This window comes from Bos grunniens, chromosome 1, assembly GCF_055505025.1.
Source record: "Bos grunniens cultivar Pamir isolate PY7600 chromosome 1, Bosgru_T2T1.0, whole genome shotgun sequence".
Lineage (NCBI taxonomy): Eukaryota > Metazoa > Chordata > Mammalia > Artiodactyla > Bovidae > Bos > Bos grunniens.
Genome location: NC_141165.1, coordinates 104853470 through 104870366, shown reverse-complemented (window position 1 = coordinate 104870366; position 16897 = coordinate 104853470). Strand labels below are relative to the sequence as shown.

General features: G+C 42.0%; 1 long non-coding RNA gene across 4 annotated transcripts in view; it reads right to left on the bottom strand.

Moving 5' to 3' along the window:
- Nucleotides 1–347: 347 nt before the first annotated feature.
- The window catches only part of LOC147380051 (uncharacterized), a 50274-nt gene continuing 33724 nt past the window's right edge, over nucleotides 348–16897 (bottom strand). Inside the window, exons 2-3 of one of the 4 annotated variants that reach the window (XR_015166398.1) lie at nucleotides 5633–5768; nucleotides 348–759 (exon numbers count right to left, since the gene is read on the bottom strand). This is a non-coding gene — a long non-coding RNA (uncharacterized LOC147380051). The other 3 variants (XR_015166394.1, XR_015166393.1, XR_015166397.1) reach the window with 3 other exon arrangements.

Sequence of the window (16897 nt, the reverse complement as noted above, 5' to 3'; positions counted from 1 at the left end):
GCATCTATTTGGGGTCTACATATACCTGTTTAGAAGTTTAGGCAGAATATAAATTTAATTTGAAATAAACTTAGGAGACAAAAGATTTATTTGCTTCAAAACTCTTTCAAGTAGAACAAACGTAATTTGAAAGAAAGGTTGGGATAAGAGTTCCTACAGTCTGTATATTTTTTATCATGTTTTACAATTATCTTGTCTTCAGTTCTTACCTAAGGTGGCATCTTTTCTGTACCTTCAAATCAGGACAAATGATCTAATAACAGGACAGAATATTTGGAATTTTTATTATCCTTGAAAACTTCTAGATATAAGGCCACTGAATCCAAATATGAGCAGAAAATGACCTCATAAAATATCAAACTGTAGCCTTGATTACCAGCATACTAATTTATATAGTTCTGTTTTTTTAAACTCGCCTTAAGATGAATCAAAGGAGTTTTTATATACACAGACTCATACACATTCATGCCATGAACTAGAGAATTTCCAAAAACATACTTTGTTTGTTAATAAATGTTACTGCTGCATTATACATTTTTATAGTTCTGAATCAATAAAGATTTATGTTAAAAAAAAAAGTGCCCTGAAGAACTAGGTAGACAGCTGAAAACAGGAAATTTGTCAGCTTTATTCGGTACACACCATTTTAAATGAAAGCATCATTCCTCAGAGACGAGTACGCTTCAGGAAAGCTGGAAACACATCATTCCACAGGAGAATTCTCTTCGCCCAGGTGACCCTTTGCAAAGACTCTGAAAACTGAAATTGTATAGTAAATGCAGAGTCTCTCTGCAACACGTGGGTATTTTGAGTAAAAGTCTAATTGTACCCTTTGCCTTCCTCCCTCAAACAAAAACCAAATGAACCTCACAACAGAAAAGGGTCTAATGCTACAAGAATTCACTCAATAAACCTCTTGCCAAAAGGAAGATACGTCACTGTTAAAAACAGAAATAGAGCTGGGTCTAGTGTGCTTTCACAACCCACTGCCCTTGCTTTTAGCAAATGCAGGAAACCAAGACATTACTAGGCCCATATACTATCAAGGGATTACCTTTTGAATACAAAGCACAGCCCAGACTGCATGAAGGACGTTGGAGAAGGCCAGAGACACTGAGCCGGAGAAGGCAATGACACCCCACTCCAGTACTCTCACCTGGAAAATCCCATGGACAGAGGAGCCTGGTAGGCTGCAGTCCATGGGGTCGCTAAGAGTCGGACAATAATGAGCGACTTCACTTTCACTTTTCACTTTCATGCATTGGAGAAGGAAATGGCAACCCACTCCAGTGTTCTTGCCTGGAGAATCCCAGGGACGGGGGAGCCTGGTGGGCTGCCGTCTATGGGGTCGCACAGAGTCAGACACGACTGAAGTGACTTAGCAGCAGCAGCAGAGACACTGAGCAGGGAGCAGGGTAGTAACGTTGAAAGGAAGCGTTTATTGGAGCCATTGGAAAGAAAGGCCATGTGGGGATAACGCTTTCTGGGAAATGTTTCAATTATAATCCTCCAAGGTCCAACTATCCATGTGCGTATGGACCACGTCTCCACAATGCTGCCAGTCTTTGCTGATGTATTACAGCATTAGTGCTATTTATAATCAACAGAATTACTAGCGCTGTAATCATGGAAGTTTCGTGATAGTAATTATGACAGAATAAATAGCAGTCAGAATGCCTTGCCTCGGTTATTGATGTTGATGGCAAACATGGCCAAGGGAAGCTTTTTATTTTTTTCTTTTTCTTTTTAAGGAAACCATTCAAGAGGGCGGAACCTGCAAGTGTTTGCCAAGAGAAAGATTTTACATACCCTTTTAAAATAGACTTCATGAGGAGCTGAGATTTCACAATGCAGATGGGGAAAAAAGAAGGCAGGGAGTGTACATTAGATCTGGTATGCTGGGTACTACTTGCCTTCAAAAGTCAAATAGAACTTCTCTCTGTCCAAAAAATACAAAAGTAAAATAAAATAGACTTCCTGAAAGATGTCAGAAAGGTGCATTGCCTCTTTAAATGATGTATGAATAGTTCATTTATTTTTAAAAATAGTCACATATGTGTTTATATAAATTATACATGCAAACATATGCTCAGCAGTTCTCCTCATGGAAAGGCTGTTGCTTATCCAATTTGGCGCTGACACTGTCTTTCCATGGTCCTCTCTCTAGCGACAGGATTCTGCTGTCCCCCCCCATGTAAGTGCCTGCATATAGAGCTCCTTCTGCACGACGCCAAGCAGTTACTTTTATACTTTTCTTACCACTGATGCTGGGTAAGAAATAAAATCCAGAGACTTCACTACCTATAATTAAGACTTTTGCTGCCACCATGATATAAAGATTGGGAAACAGATATTTTATCTTGTGGTTGGTTTTACTTCCTTGTGGCTTAAATTATGAGTGAATGTTTTTCTTATTTCTTACTTTCCCCATAAGTAGTCTTTTCAGCAGCAAAATTACTACTCATTCTTAATAACTACCAAGCAATAAAGTGAGATGTCTGTTTGGGAGACAGTGGGTGTGCATTCCAATTACTCCATTCATCATGATTTTAGGGTAGCATGCAGGGCCTCCAGGGAGGGTGGCTTGAAAGACTTCAGGAAGTTAGTATCAGTGCTTCACTTCTTGATGGAAGAGTCGGCTTCATGATAGCTCTGGGATTGAATAGGCACAGGCAAATAAAATCAATTCCCTCACACTTAGGAGCCCCATTACACAGAGCACTAGTTTGAACTTGGGTTTAAAAGTTCTTGCCATTTGATTCAGTAGTATACATTTCTAGGAATTTATTCTAAGGATAAGTCAATGGCCAAGATGTACATTTAAGGACATTTTATGTGTCACTACTTATCATAGTCTCTATTTGGATTCTGAGCCCGAGAGCAGGACTTACCTGGATACAGGTAGTTTATTTCCAAGATGATCCTAAAAGCAGGAGAGACAGAGTAGGAAAGGAGGAAAAACAAATATAATGCTTTTGGGTTCCTGGGGCTAGACTCCACTCTACCCTCTTGAAGCTGAAAATGTTAGTCTCTCAGTGGTGCCCAGCTCTGCGACCCATGGACTGTATCCTGCCATGGGTCTGTATCCTGCCATGGACTGCATCCTGCCTGTCCATGGAATTCTCCCTGCAAGAATCCTGGAGTGAGTTCCCATTTCCTTCTCCAGGGGCTCTTCCTAACCGAAGGATTGAGTTCTGGTCTCCTGCATTGTACCCTCATGGGCCTCTGGAATTTTCCTCTTGAAGGACAGGCAGTTGGAGCATTTATTCACCAGCTCAGTTCTCCACTGGCTGAAGGGTGCCTGGGGGCAGGGGCACAGTGCCCTCTCCTCTGCTTCTGGGCTCCTTCACCACTGGAAAGCCCATGCTGCCTTGGGCTTGGCTATCAGCTCCCGGCGAGTCTGCGCTCCCCTGACACTTTACCACTGCAGTTGTGGCTGCAACCAGAGGTAGGTCCATCGAGGAACACGACCCTGGGAACCAGAGACATCACTACAGCCCAAAGTGTAAACACCCAAACGCCCAAGTAATTAGAGGCTGTTTAAACAAATTGTCGTAGATTCATACAATGGAATATTTTTTAATGATGTCTGTGCTTATTTATGGATGTAAAGAGATGTTTGGCAACAAAAAAGTGAGTTACCAAGTGGTATATATACTATGCATTTCTTTTTTTTTTTAAAGAAAACTGTTAAGTATACACATGTTAAACCAGGTTGTGGGACATGGAATGGACACAAAATTGTTTCATGCAAATTACTCCAAAAGAGATGAAATTTAATGTTAGAGACTGGACACTCTCACACCCAGCGTGCAACACGAAGTAGCCCAGCACACAGACAAACTGTGGGGAGTGCCAGTGAGCCCACAGCAGCCGCCGAGCCTGGTCCTGCTGCCGTGGGATCCTAGGAGTCGACCGCTTGGCCCCTGTTGTTTGTGCCATTTGCCTTTCCTGCATTCTAATTGCAGCTGCACAGCGGTGATAAGGCAGAGGCCAGCAGTCTATTTGAAGGCATAAAAGGAAAAAAAATACTTCGTCCTTCGTACAAAGTTTGTGGCTAGTCACAGGTGGTTCAATAGTTCTAAAGATCTTGTCTTTTTCTGTAAAAAAAAATCATTTTAAAAGGGAATGGTAACACTGCTGGTGCTGATACAAAAGTAGTGGAAGCAAATCTCAAGCATTTCAATGTTTACAAAATGTGATTTACTCCAGACCTTTGAAAACTAGATGATTGCATAAATTGAAAGCGGTCTATATTTCCTAGGAAAAGTGGTTTTCTCTGCACGGTGGAATTTCAAATTACATTCCTTTGTTGGCTTTTTCCCCTTAATATTATCTCCAAAAACTGTGTTAGTTGATAACAAAGCATGGTGATGAAGGGGACAGGGAGGAAAGACATAGCGTCCTCTTCATCACTTGCGGTTTTTGTGGGAAATGGCCATTAAGAAACACACACAGGCAATTTCAGAACATCTTTATAGGTATCTGCTGGGAGGAGCAGGCTGAAGCTGTCAGAGCCTTCCAAATAAGACAGGGACGGTATCAATTCCAACTCTCTCTGGGTCAAAAACTGAGGAGGGTAATTATAGAGATTATGGCCAAAGTTTCCCCTTCCCCACAGCCCCCAATCTTTGCAGTGTGGCCACCTGAAAAGGTGATCCTCCTAAGGATGAGATCTCATCTGCCTCCACAAGAGCACAAAACCAGCTTTCTAAATTCACAGAAGGGCACAACCAGATAGCCTGGAATGTGGCTACAAGCAAACTTTCTGGAGAGACTTTCTCGGCTCCCTCTGACAGTGGATCAGTCAAAGCGGGCCAGCCAGCACTTCCTCAAATGCCACCAACTCTGGTTGTCTACGATGCCAGCTGTATCCAGCTGATTCAAGGAACAGAAACCTGTTGACTAGGGGTCAGCCAGCAAGAACCACTTTTTTTTTCTGTTATTTCATTGAGCTAAGTATCTTGTATCTTTAAAATAAAACACAATTATTTCCTAATTACTTATAAATGATGCTAATTTTAAAGTGCCATGTATTTTTAAAACACATACATGCCCTGGCTGAAGACAGCCATAATAAATTCTATAAATTGAAGTTAATAAATATTTAGACTTCTCAGTGCATAAAAAATGGAAGGTTGATGGGCACCCAGAAGAAAGGGGACATTATTTAAATTTCATGCATTTTAATAGAAAAAAATGGCTCAGTTGTCCTTCCTTCCTTCAAAGCAATGATTTTCAGGCTTAGATTTTTAACACCCCTGGTATCACCAATTATCCCAAGGAAGGCCACAGAATTGCTATTCTCTTGTGTTGAGCTCATTGCATTCATTGATTTAATGGGTCCACCTGGACATTTTTCAAAGATAGTAATTGAAAACGCAGCCTGACAGGTTCGCAGGAGTGACAGGCTGGAGTGGGTGTGTGAGGATGGAGTGGGGAGGAGGGTGAAGCTTGTTCCTTACGCCTGTGGGGTACAGTGAATGCTAGCTTTCAGGTCACAGACCTGGGGCCACCTGAACACCTGAGGACATAAAACAGGTGTGTCCTTCTGACTACAGACTGGCCTCAGGGAAGGGCTTGGACTCAGGAGAGAGGCAGGAGAGTCACGTGACAAAACGATGCTGCTCACCATGAATCCAGTAAGTTCAAAAGCAATCATGGGGGACTTCTCTGGTGATCCAATGGTTAAGAATCCTCACGTCCAATGCAGGGGCTGTGGGTTTGATCCCTGGTCTGGAAACTAAGATCCCACACACAGCACTGACCTGCTTAAAAAAAAAAAGGAACCATGTTACAAAGACCTTATGTTATTTTCTCTTTTCTTCATTATCTGAAACCTCTACCCCATTTTTTTTTTTTTGGCTGGGTGGACTGTCTCAAACTCAACTTACTTGGTTCTATTTACGCACACCCATGGGCTTCCCTGGTGGCTCAGGGGTTAAAGCGTCTGCCTGGAATGCGGGAGACCTGGGTTTGATCCCTGGGTCGGGAAGATCCCCTGGAGAAGGAAATGGCAACCCACTCCAGTACTCTTGCCTGGAGAATTCCATGGAGGGAGGAGCCTGGTAGGCTACAGTCCATGGGGTCGCAAAGAGTCGGACACGACTGAGCGACTTCACTCACTCACTCATGATTATGTTGGTAGCAGTAGTGGGATATAAACTTGTATAAGATATTTTGTTGTATAAAATGTTAACTGAACATTCTATGTTCATGTCGGTATTTTCCACCCCTGTCTCCATCGCTTCATGTCAATTGGCAATTCTGTGCTCATTATCTTGAAGGAGGAAGAGAGGGAAGGAATCATGGGCAAAATAAACCCAAGGCCTCCAGGAATGATGGCGCCTTTGGGAAAAAGCTGAGTCTGGGAAGGAGACTGTCACAAGGAATTATAAGGGAAGTAGACTCCTCCGGGCCTGGAAGGCATTTCCCCAGCACCAGTAAGGAGACTCGCAAGTATGGACAGATGTTTCCTTCTTGTTAGTAAATAGGAACCTGAGAGACAGTCTTAGAACTGGGCAACAGATGGGCTCCCATTATTATCTGAAGACCCCAGAGAGAGAAGTTGATAAATTGAGGAAGAGGGTCCTTATATAGTCTCTCAGGAAACCCCCATATCTCCAAGGATGTGTGGACACAGCGGCAAGGTGTATAGGGTCTAAGGTGCCAGTCAGACAGAAAGAAAGGATAGGTCACTGGCAACTGATGGGGCAACATCGAGGATGCCCAGAGGCCCCCACAGGCATCTGTGGGGCATTGGAAGCCTGGCACCCCCACCCCCATACTCACCTGTGCTCCTCCAGACCCCAGGGTTCACACTCCACTCTGAGTGTAAGAGTGACCAGGGTTTTGTCACAAGGCCAAGGTATTTAGGCTTGAAACAAACATTGAATTTAGTGGGAGAACATCAGCTATGTTTTTGTACATTTGAATTATGCAGAAGGTTCATGTCCTACAGTGTTACTTATCCCTAGCCTCCTCTGTCGGTGTTAGAATGATTAAATGTACATTGTAGATTTTACCATGTCAAAGCGTTTCCATGAACTTGTGGGAAATGGAATCTTCCCCAGAAGTGTGGGAGGTAGGCAGGAAGGGTGTTATCGCATGTCATAGATGAGGCTGCTGGAAACTGGGGTGAGAGACAAGGAATGTGTCCAACACCTCATAGCTGATACCTATATCCTGTTCACTGGACCAGTGCTTATCAGTCCTTTCAATCCATCCCTCCACCATCCTCTCCCTTGACCCACCCACCACTTTTTCTATCCATTCCCTAGTTCAGTTCAGTTCAGTAGCTCAGTCATGTCCGACTCTTTGTGACCCCATGAATTGCAGCACGCCAGGCTTCCCTGTCCATCACCAACTCCCGGAGTTCACTCAAACTCACGTCCATTGAGTCTGTGATGCCATCCAGCCATCTCATCCTCTGTCGTCCCCTTCTCCTCCTGCCCCCAATCCCTCCCAGCATCAGGGTCTTTTCCAATGAGTCGACTCTTCGAATGAGGTGGCCAAAGTATTGGAGTTTCAGCTTCAGCATCAGTCCTTCCAAAGAACACCCAGGACTGATCTCCTTTAGAATGGACTGGTTGGATCTCCTTGCAGTCCAAGAGACTCTCAAGAATCTTCTCCAACACCACAGTTCAAAAGCATCAATTCTTTGGTGCTCAGCCTTCTTCACAGTCCAACTCTCACATCCATGCATGACCACTGGGAAAACCATAGCCTTGACTAGATGGACCTTTGTTGGCATAGTAATGTCTCTGCTTTTCAATATGCTATCTAGGTTGGTCATAACTTTCCTTCCAAGGAGTAAGTGTCTTTTAATTTCATGGCTACAATCACCATCTGCAGTGATTTTAGAGCCCCCCAAAATAAAGTCTGACACTGTTTCCACTGTTTCCCCATCTATTTCCCATGAAGTAATGGAACAAGATGCCATAATCTTAGTTTTCTGAATGTTGAGCTTTAAGCCAATTTTTTCACTCTCCTCTTTCACTTTCGTCAAGAGGCTTTTTAGTTCCTCTTCACTTTCCCTATGATAACCACAAAAAAATTTCACGACTTCTTTAGCATGGTTTTTTTAAAAATAATATTTTAAAACAAATTAATGTATGTATTTAAAAGAAAAGCAAAGCAATGGGACAGAGAATTGCTTTGCTTTCAACGTCTGTCCCACCTGTCCCATTGTTCTTAAATATTATTGATTTGGTAAGCTTTCAGAGACTTATACATTCTTTCCTATGTTTTTGCACAGAGTCAAAGCAGGGAGTCATTCCACGATTGTTTCATCCGATGTAGAGCTGTTAGGACTATGTCAGCTGAAGACACCCAGGAGGATAGGACTAGGAGGATTTTGGAGATCACCTGTTCAACTCTCCTGCATGTACAGTAAGAAATAGAGTGATTATTCAAGATGACACAGGCACATATGTGCACATTGAGTAGCCTGGTCTATAGTAAATAAAGACTGGTTTCTTTACTCACTGTAGACTGCATTGCCAGCTAGCTTGAACAAAAAAAGTATAAATTTTGATGAATTTAATTCTGTCTCCCAAACTCTATTTATAAAAAATAGCCCTCAGCCTCCCCAAAGTTTTTATTTATGATTCTCTCCTTACTTTCAGATGCTTAAAAAATTTCTTCTACAGAGAAAAGGGAGTCACAAATACATTTCTTATACTGAAAATGTCGAGTTCCTGTTTGTTAAATGGTGATGTCAGTGACTACAAAATATGAACTTCTGGTTAACGATATAAACTCTACAAAGACTTGGATTCCAATATCTGTAGAGATACGAGTGATAACAAGGAAGTTGCTCTTCCTGAGTTGTTTTGAAACAGTTGTAATGACTTGTCGTTATTATCAGCAAGGGCACGTATGTGCACGTCTGAAAGAGAGATTGCGATTGCTGATATCTGTACTTATATTTGTCACTGTCACCAAACTCCACGCAGATATTGCCAAAAGGTCTCATTCTCATGTAAGAAATTGTGGCTGGCAACATGAAGGACAAGGCCCGGATATTTGTTGAGCAGCTAATATGTCCAGGGATCATGCTAGGAGGAAAGTGAATGGCCTGCAAGCTTAAACATACCATGACTAACTCACACGTCATTCATCAATACATCCATTCAACACATAGTCTATAATTATACACTGGGCTCCTGGGGATTGTTCTTGGTGCTGAGAATATAGCAGTGAACAAACCAGATAAGCTCCTTGTGTTCCTGGAGTTTGCATTCCAGAGAGGAAGAAAAAACAATGAAAAGTAAACAAATAAATGAACAAGCTAATGACTCTCTTTCTACACTGTGCTAAGCACTTAATTACACCATATCATTTAATTATCAGAACAACCCATGTGGGTACTACTATTCATTTAATGTTACAAATGAGGAAAATGAAGGGCAGAGAGGGTAAATCACTCTACACAACCTCTCAAAGCCCCACGAGTGGCAGAGATGAAGTACAAACTCAGGAAATCTTGTTCCTGGGCTATAAAACTTTATAAATAAGCCCCTGTTAAATGTAGGACTGACCTCCCAGTTGGTAGGGGAAACAGAATGAGGATATGGTGTGATGGGTGGTGTTATTATTAGAAAAGCAAACTTTCAGCAGGTACACATAGGAAGGGCAACAAATCCAGAATAAGGATGTCTGGAAAGGTTTTCTGGAGAAGTTGAAGTCAGATCTGCTTCTTGAAAAACAAACGTGAATTAACTAGGAAGGGGCGTGGAAGGGCATTGGAAGCCAAGAGTACACCTTGAACTTTAAGCATGGCCAGACCCAGGAGAAGGCAATGGCACCCCACTCCAGCACTCTTGCCTGGAAAATCCCATGGATGGAGGAGCCTGGTAGGCTGCAGTCCATGGGGTCGCTAAGAGTCGGACAAGAATGAAAGACTTCACTTTCACTTCTCACTTTCATGCATTGGAGAAGGAAATGGCAACCCACTCCAGTGATCTTGCCTGGAGAATCCCAGGGACAGGGGAGCCTCGTGGGCTGCCGTCTATGGGGTCGCACAGAGTGGGACATGACTGAAGTGACTTAGCAGCAGAGAGATGTGTGTCAGGACACAGGAGGCCCGAAAGAAATCAAGGGCCTTGGGTACTATGACTAGAACCAGTTTAGACTTTTCATCCAAAGATAATGGGAGCCGTTGATTGATTTTAAGACGGAGTGATAGGATACAATTTGCATTTTATTCTTTACTTTTTTTCAACAAGAAAGAAATTGTTTCTTTTTATTTTTATTGAAATATAGTTTATTTACAATGCTGTGTTAGTTTCAGTTATACAGCAAAGTGATTGTTGGAAATATATAAAAATTTATATTATTTTTTCACATTCTTCTTTCATTATAGGGTATTAAAAGATATTGAGTATATTTCCCTCTGCTATACAGTAGGTTCTTATTGGTTATCTATTTTATATACAGTAGTGTGTATAATTTAATCCCAAACTCCTAAAATATCCCTTCTCCCTCCCACTCCTTCAGTAACCATAAGCTTGTTTTCTATGTCTGTGACTCTATTTCTATTTTGTAAATGTTCATTTGTATCATTTTTTAAGATTCCACTTATAAGCAATATCAAATGATATTTGTCTTTTTCTGGCTTATTTCACTTAATATGCTAATCTCTAGTTCCATCCATGTTGCTGCAACCATTTGCATTTTAAAATGATTCCCTTTGGGCTCCTTGTCCACAGGGAGTTTCAGTTCAGCTCAGTTCAGTCACTTAGTTGTGTCTGACTCTCTGTGACCCCATGAACTGCAGCACGCCAGGCCTCCCTGTCCATTACCAACTCCCGCAGTTCACCCAAATTCATGTCTATCGAGTTGGTGATGCAATCCAGCCATCATATCCTCTGTTGTCCCCTTCTCTTCCTGCCCCCAAACCCTCCCAGCATCAGAGTCTTTTCCAATGAGTCAGCTCTTCGCATGAGGTGGCCAAAGTATTGGAGTTTCAGCTTCAGCATCAGTCCTTCCAATGAACACCCAGGACTGATCTCCTTTAGGATGGACTGGTTGGGTCTCCTTGCAGTCCAAGGGACTCTCAAGAGTCTTCTCCAACACCACAGTTCAAAAGCATCAATTCTTCGGCGCTCAGCCTTCTTCACAGTCCAACTCTCACATCCATACATGACCACTGGAAAAACCATAGCTTTGACTAGATGGACCTTTGTTGGCAAAGTAATGTCTCTGCTTTTGAATATGCTATCTAGGTTGGTCATAACTTTCCTTCCAAGGAGTAAGCGTCTTTTAATTTCATGGCTGCAATCACCATCTGCAGTGATTTTGGAGCCCAGAAAAATGAAGTCTGACACTGTTTCCACTGTTTCCCCATCTATTTCCCATGAAGTGATGGGACCGGATGCCATAATCTTATTTTTCTGAATGTTGAGCTTTAAGCCAACTTTTTCACTCTCCTCTTTCACTTTCATCAAGAGGCTCTTTAGTTCTTCTTCACTTTCTGCCATAAGGGTGGTGTCATCTGCATATCTGAGGTTATTTATATTTCTCCCGGCAATCTTGATTCCAGATTTAGTAAGAGTTAAATTCCCTTTCTCTCCTACTCCCTCATCCTGGCTTCCATGACCAACCTGGGTTGGTTCTGTATTACTCACCCTAGACATCCTACCACCAGTAAAACGCGCTACTTTTGATATGAAAAGACAGATCTTGAATTGGAGTGCAAGCTGAATAGAAGTATCATGGCCAGAAAATATTCTGGATCATTGATCATTTCTTTTTCTTCTCCTGCCTTCACCATGCCATATGCAAACCTTGAAACCAGCAAAGCTAAAAGTTTTGTTAATTTCATATGATCCTCTCAGCACTTCTCAGCTCATCATCAGTCCTAGAGAGAGTTGAAGACTTCAAATAGCTGAGACGGGGAGGCTGTCCGGGTAGGAATGTGGACCAAGATCCAAAATGTTTTTCCAGCTTCTCTGTACTTAAGAAAAGCAGTTTCTCAGTGTATAGAAACTTTGAGCTTTGAAGCCCAGTAGGATTGGATTAAAATTTCTACTATGAGGGCACAAGCTATATGGTAGCATACCAACATTTCTTTTTAGTAAACAAAGGAGATAAGATTATATGTTCACTTTTTACTTTTTATGCATCAATGAACTCTGGAAGGATTCGCGGAAACCAACAACAAGCAGGGTATGGGCTGGGAGAAAGAGAACTGAGTAGGTGGGAGATGAGGCAAGCAAAATTATTCATCTTCATGTTTACATATTTTAAAATCTTTGAATCTAGGTATTACATTTCCAATTCAAAAGATATTTCATCTCTAAAAGTGATATAAGCATGACTACCAGTTGGACTGTGGTGATAACTGAGAGAAAGCACCTGAAATAATATTGCCCTGAAACACCAGGGTGAAAGAGACATCATCCTTGCCTTTAAGAAGGGCCACGTTGCCTGGTGTATTTGGGGTTTAATGTGTGGCTTCCCTGGTAGCTCAGCTGGTAAAGAATCTGCCTGCAATGCACGAGACCCTGGTTCGATTCTGGGTTGGGAAGATCCCCTGGAGAAGGGAATGGCAACCCACCTCTTGCCTGGAGAATCCCCATAGACAGAGGAGCCTGGTGGGCTACAGTCCATGAGGTTGCAGAGCTGGACACAACTGAGCAACTAAGCACATGATGATGGTAAACCTCGAGGGTACTTTCTCTTGATCACAGTACAGAAGGCACAAGATGGCACCAGGAGAAGGCTATTGATTTGACCAGGAAACTGCCACTATACAAGACAGCAAAATGGCAGTTTTCTCTTCCAGGACGATCAGTCAGCAGGCACCCATTTTACTGTATGGTCACAAATGAATTTGTGAGCTGGAGAATATCTCATTGCTTTCAAATAGGGAAAATTTGGACATTTTCATTGAAAAGAATTTCCTGCTGCTGAACATGCCTAGAAGTATAATCTAAGATTTCCTTCCAAGTCCAGACTTTTAGGTTTGGGTAAAAATCTATTTGAGAAATATGTGGTTGAGTGGCAAAGGGAAAAGTCAGAAAAATGATTTCTCAGTGATTTAAGGCAATAGCTGAGAAATTATTCAAATTCTTCCTAAAAGATGATTAATAGCCACAGTGATTCATGGATTTGAGCTTGACTTAACATTTGTTTCTAGTTTCATTTTAGCAAATATTTATGGAGGGTCCTATATGTACCAAGGATTGTCTTAGATTCTGAATGGGCTTCTAAAGAAATACTGCATATAATCCAGTCCCTGTCCTCAACAATTTTTTTTTCCTTTTGGCAAAAATATACCAAGCAGCACGTAAAGGAGTCTTCACTTACACGTAGTAAATAAAACACCGGGGCAGGAAGAAAGCCGTGCTGGATGGGTTGTCATGGAGAAGAGGAACCTTAGAAGGATTAGGCAACCAGGATGTGAAAAGACACCAAAAGGAATTATTTTCAGTAAAAACAGTAATCACTGTTTTTTCATGGTTAGGCAGACTCAAATGTTAATTGTGCTTTCACCAGAAAATTTAAACAGGGAGTATAAAACTGCAAACATGAGGACAACTAAATCTTCCTGCTTAACCATTTGTTCCTTAAGTCGGCTTTTTATAATGAATTGTTAGAGAAAACTGGGGGTGGGAGCTGGCTTCTGAAAGTAAACTCTGTCAGGAAAAATAAACTCTCTGAGGTATGAAAATGAAGTCTCCTTCTATTCATAGCCCCGGAATTGGGATGGACTGGATACAATAGAAAAGTTCCCCAGGTGTAGGCAGATGCCTATCATGAGAGCTTAAAAGAGCTTGAAAAATTAAAATGTGTTTGGGGAGTCAGTTCAGTTCAGTTGCTCAGTCGTGTCTGACTCTTTGTGACCCCATGGACTGCAGCACACCAGGCTCATCTGTCCATCATCAGCTCCTGGAACTTGCTCAAACTCATATCCATCAAGTTGGTGATGCCATCCAACCATCTCATCCTCTGTCATCCCCTTCTCCTTCTGGCCTCAATCTTGGCCAGCATCAGGGTCTTTTCAAATGAGTCAGTTCTTCGCATCAGGTGGCCAAAGTATTGGAGTTTCAGCTTCAACCTCAGTCCTTCCAATGAATATTCAGGACTGATTTCCTTTAGGATGGACTGGGACTCCAAGGGACTCTCAAGGGTCTTCTCCAACACCACAATACAAAAGCATCAATTCTTCAGTGCTCATTTTATTTATGGTCCACGCATGACTACTGGAAAAAACCATAGCCTTGACTAGATGGATCTTTGTTGGCAAAGTAATGTGTCTGCTTTTTAATATGCTGTCTAGGTTGGTCATAACTTTCCTTCCAAGGAGCAAGAGTCTTTTAATTTCATGGCTGCAGTCACCATCTGTAGTGATTTTTGAGTCCCCCAAAATAAAGTCAGCCACTGTTCCCATTGTTTCCCCATCTATTTGCCATGAAGGGATGGGACCAGATGGCATGATCTTAGTTTTCTGAATGTTGAGTTTTAAGCCAACTTTTTCACTTTCCTCTTTTACTTTCATCAAGAGGCTCTTTAGTTCTTCTGCACTTTCTACTGTAAGGGTGGTGTCTCTGCATATCTGAGGTTATTGATATTTCTCCCAGCAATCTTGATTCCAGCTTGTGCTTTATTCAGTCCAGCATTTTGCATGATGTACTCTGCCTATAAGTTAAATAAGCAGGGTGATGCACTCCTTTCCCTATTTGGAACCAGTCTGTTGTTCCATGTCTGGTTCTAACTGTTCCATGTTGCTTCTTGACCTGCATATAGATTTCTCAAGAGGCAGGTCAGGTGGTCTGCTATTCCATCTCTTGAAGAATGTTCCACAGTTTGTTGTGATCCACCCAATCAAAGGCTTTAGTGTAGTCAATAAAGCAGAAGTTTTTCTGGAACTTTCTTGTTTTTTTGATGATCCAGTGGATGCTGGCAATTTGATCTCTGGTTTCTCTGCCTTTTCTAAATCCAGCTTGAGCATCTGAAAGTTCACGGTTCATGTATTATTGAAGCCTGGCTTGGAGAATTTTGAGCATTACTTTGCTAGCGTGTGAAAAGGCAATGGCACCCCACTCCAGTACTCTTGCCTGGAAAATCCCATGGACGGAGGAGCCTGGTAGGCTGCAGTCCATGAGGTTGAGAAGAGTTGGACACGACTGAGCAGCTTCACTTTCACTTTTCACTTTCACGCATTGGAGAAGGAAATGGCAACCCACTCCAGTGTTCTTGCTTGGAGAATCCCAGGCACGGCGGAGCCGGGTGGGCTGCTGTCTATGGGGTCGCACAGAGTCGGACACGACTGAAGCGCCTTAGCAGCAGCAGTAGCAGCAGTGCAGTAGTTCGAGCATTCTTAGGCATTGCCTTTCTTTGGGACTGGAATGAAAACTGACCTTTTCCAGTCCTGTGGCCACTGCTGAGTTTTCCAAATTTGCTGACATATTGAGTGCAGCAGTTTCACAGCATCGTCTTTTAGGATTTGAAATAGCTCAACTGGAATTCTATCACCTCCACTAGCTTTGTTCGTAGTGATGCTTCCTAAGGCGCACTTGACTTCACATTCCAGGATATCTGGCTCTAGGTGGATGATCACAGCATCATGATTATCTGGGTCGTGAAGGTCTTTTTTATATAGTTCTTCTGTGTATTCTTGCCACCTCTTCTTAATATCTTCTGCTTCTGTTAGTTAAGTAGTTTGAATATTCACCATTATGTAGATTATAAATCTGGTAAAAGTTCTTAAGCAGTTGTGATCCTTTTTAAGAGTAATGTCTTTTAAATAAAATATATATAGTTACACACAGACACATATATGTATAATGTACAGTTATACATACACAATACATATATTCAAATTATAATTTTAAAATGTGTACATTTAACTTAAAAGCAATAATTCATTAATAAAGCTCTCACCCAATACCCAGCAACCACAAATCACAGCATAGTGGAACCCAGGTCCCCTCCCGCTCCTGTGAGGGGTTGTGAGCACCCCGCTTGCCAACACTTCTCAGGCAGGGCCTCGGCAGACAGAGACTGAAGGAAATGAGAAATGCAAAGCAAAGACAGCAGTGACGGCAGTGCACAATTATTTTTATTTTTATTTGTTTGTCAAGTGCATCTTCTCCCTCTCCACTACAAGGGCTTCTCTTTAAGCCTAGAAGCCAAGGGTGATTCTTTCGAATTAGCCTGGTGGTCAACATCATGGCTCCAATAAAATCAATGAAATGACTAATTAGATGCAGAAAATCATGCTATCGTTACAGTCCACTAATGAGCAAAAATGTGAATGTCTCAGCTTAGGAAACTTATGGCCTAAAGGAAATACAAACAGACTTCAATTTCCTTTTTTTTCTCACTTGAGTGAGCATATCTTACACAGTTCTGTCAAATCAGAAAGGCTCTGTCAGGGAGAATAAGCTCTTTTTAATATGTATGCAGAAAAACCTGAGGATTTCATGTGGTGAACACAATAGAGTCACCTTTCCCAAAGGCTCAGTGAGGCCCTGTTACAAGAAACAGCCTTGGAATAGAGACTGCTCGCTCTTCTCAGCCCTGGTGTTGAATCCAAAGAATGTGCCATCTGCATAAAAGACTGAGGAAAGTCATCTTCAAGAGACAGAAGATGAATGGTTGTGAGCTCCCTAAAAAGATGTTTTATTTTACTTAGCCAAATTACTATTATTTTCATTGGAAATCATGGTACTTCACATCTGCTAACTTAATGCTGTGATGCTGTGTCCCTCAAGGGAGAGGCTCTGGGTACCTGAAGAGCCATCTCTAATGGATAGAAATACAAATTGTAATGCCTTTCAATGCTTTTCCCAGAGGGCAGCCCTCTCATTCCAATGAAAGCTGAGCAACATGGTGATTTTACATGAAGAGCCCAGAGTAAAGGCAAACTGATTGTGAATGAAAGAGT